This window comes from Sinocyclocheilus anshuiensis, unplaced genomic scaffold, assembly GCF_001515605.1.
Source record: "Sinocyclocheilus anshuiensis isolate Anshui unplaced genomic scaffold, SAMN03320099.WGS_v1.1 scaffold199, whole genome shotgun sequence".
Lineage (NCBI taxonomy): Eukaryota > Metazoa > Chordata > Actinopteri > Cypriniformes > Cyprinidae > Sinocyclocheilus > Sinocyclocheilus anshuiensis.
In genome coordinates, this window is record NW_015552582.1 from 2827685 (window position 1) to 2831014 (window position 3330).

A 3330-nucleotide genomic window follows, 5' to 3' on the forward strand; every position below is an offset into this window, starting at 1 on the left:
TTGTCAGTGAACTACGGCTCTGTGTAGTAAATGCCACTCCATCTGAAAGCAGGTGATGGCGATTTACTACTAATCACGGGACCGGCTTTACTGATGAGATGCGCTTGACAATCGCATGCGATTAATTGCACAGCCCTAACTTAGACCATGGCTATGAATTACATGAATCACAAATGACAGGCCTACATTCAGTTCATTTCACTGGATATTGTGGGCCGTTTATGTCATTGTAAAATAATAGTAAAATAACTATTACACGTTTAGCTACTTTGTACCTTCACCGAAGCACTGCGGTGAAATTCGCGCTCGGTTTCTGTGAACAGTAAGGCCCACCTTCTTTGATTTGATTGGTCATCTCAATCATTTTGACATTGATGAGCGCTATTAGACCGCTGGACCGGAGGCAGACCAGAAAATGTAGATTTTAAAACGTCTTAAAATGCAACAGTTTTTACTTTTATCCTATGAAAATTCTGAAAGAAAACGCTTCGTGAGCCAACTGTTGCTATATAGTAACGAACGCAACTTTCATCGCACAAGCTCTTATTTCAGTGTTGTTGTTTCTAACATTGTGGTCATTTAAGCAGGCTGTTTGTTTCTTACATTCAATTGAACAGCATTAACAGCAAGTCAAAATGGGTAAGCTTTCAACTGAACTGTATACATGCATTTTAAACGCTAATTCTTTGTTCTTGCCCCGTCCATGCAGTAAATGCACGTTATTGAATAAGCGAGGTTTTCTAGAAAAATAATTAATCTGCTCAGGTAACTTCAGTGGTAGGCTAAGGCACATATTCATGTAGATGTGTATTAAACTCCCGTAATTCGCACACTTACAGCGCGCAGGCACAAGTATTTTTCTGCCCGTTTTTGCTCGTTGTCAGCCTCTGCTTTTCCACATCAGACTGAAGCCCCCACGTGAATGTAGTGCGCCTTTGCTTTCAGCTAATAAAAGAAAAATGATGCAATTTCTGGTGTTATTTTATGATTGTTGGGGCAGTCTTCAGCTCTTATTAAACATCTCAAAATACAGTCCGCTTCAGATTGCTTTTAATCACTGCATAAAAAGATTAACGCAATCTTTACCTATAGTTCTGATTGGGTGGGCAAGACAGACAGACATTTGGGTGGGCTCAGCCCACCCCTGCCCATGCCTGGAGCCGGCCCCGCTTACACCATTGATAAGACTAATGCCGAGTTCACACTGCACGATTTTAGCCCGATTTTTCACTCGCCGACAGGTTTTGTGAAATCGCCGACAAATGCCCGACATCGGAGGCAAATCGGTGCTCGTTCACGCGAGTGACAATCACGCAGTGTGAATTATCAAAGACGCGATCTGAGGGAATCGCCGATGCGTTGCCGAAGCCCGTGAAATATTTGGCATGCTAAATATCTGGAGCTGTCGCCGATTCACAGTCACGCAGTGTGCAATGAGTTCTGACTGAAAAACACATCGGCAATGACCTACAGCCAATGAGAGACCAAGATACAGGGCAGAGGGAAGTTCGGGGAGGAGTTATAGACCAGAATATCAGTATTTTAATAGATATATGAACAATTATATCATACAGAAACAAGCACAAACATTTGCTTGACCAGCCACAACATCAGCATAACAGTTACTGCAAAATTATTTACCTCCAACTCTCTTGAACACCCAATCCCTGTTCCCTGCATCTCCCTCCTGCATAATCTGTTTTTCTTTTTCTCCTTGTAGCTGGAAATCAGCTCACAGACAATTTGCGGGCTATATATATATTTTTTAAATAATTACAGTCTTGCTCGCGAGAACTCCGGTCTGACGCACGCGGGTTCTCGCGTTATTTCGTTATCACTTCTCGCGTGTGTTTTGTTGTGAAACGTAGTTTGCGGACCAGACAGAGCTGTCGGCGATTCTTCCTATTGTGAAGTCATGCAGTGTGAAACCCCCTGTCACCGATCCATCGTGCAATGTGAACACAGCAGCAACTGAATGCTACCCCAGATAGTCACGCAGTGTGAAAACAACGGCGATCTGACGAGTTTGAAAATCGTGCAGTGTGAACTCGGCATAACGGACTTCATATGAGCGTGTGTTCACGACTGTCAGCGTGACTAACACCCTGAGTCACTTCGTCAGTCTGTTGGAGCCGCCCAGTTACAAATCTGTCCAAACTAAGACATCTGGCCTGTCTACCCAGTGGTTCATTATTCAAGAATTAGTCGGCTTGTCAATGGCATTTGCCACCTACTCCCTCCCTTCTACTCGCAGTCAATCCCTGGTGCTCTTTCTTACACTCCTCAACTCAGTCTCTCTTTTTCCTCCCACTTTCTCTTGCAGACTGACTTTTCTTGATGCTCCTGCTTGCACTGGCTTACATACACCCTCTCTCTTTTTTTTTTTTTTTTTTTTTTTTTAAAAATGTCCCTTAAAAAAAAAAAAAAAGCTCTTTATTGTTACTACCTCCTCTGGGGCACTGGGAGGGCCAAGGGAGGGAAATCGGAAGAGAAAAATATGGAAAAATGACTCAACCACGTCAGTTCGGTTTGATCTTGTGCAGGAAGTATCATAACTTAAGCCAGCCTATGAGTTGAAGCAACTCTTATCTTTTCCTCAGAGTGTGACTAAAGATCATTTCAGTGCTGTCTGTCACTTTGTGTTCTTCTGTTCATTTATTTATTTTTTTATGTACTAATCACACAGTGATGGAAATGAAGTCCTTATCTCTCTACCTTTAGTGAAACTGATGTATCTTTTTGTGTGGAACTAGGCTGCTATTAATTTATGTGGTGCTGTGCTGCTGTAAGTGAAAGCAGCAGTTCAAAGTCACTTCTCAGTTGTTCAGCCTCTTATGCGTGTTGCACAGTCAGTGTAAATGATAACTTGACGGTCTGTATAACACTGAATGTCAGCATTTTTTTTTTATTTGCCTTCATTATAGAAGTGTACCAAATAGGGATGTTCATTTTAACCGGTTAACCGTTAACCGACCATAAGGATTTTTGACCGATTAATACAATCAGTTAAACGGTTTAAAAAGTAATTTATTATAATTTTTTTCAGTAATTTATCAAAATATTTAAAAAGGTTTGCTGCATGGTTAAAATACGCTACGCGTATATAAAAAAATGCCGAGCCAAGTATAAGTCGCATTTTATTATTTCATTCAGAAATAGGCTTAATGCCGACGCGAAATGTTTACAAACATTATAATAAACACTGTAAACATAGCTAGGCTATTTTAGTTCCCTTCACTCCACAACAAATCCTTTCAATTAACAGTATTTAGAAAAGAACAAGAATTAAAAATATAAGAAGCTATAGCTATATAAACGACAAGCCAAAAC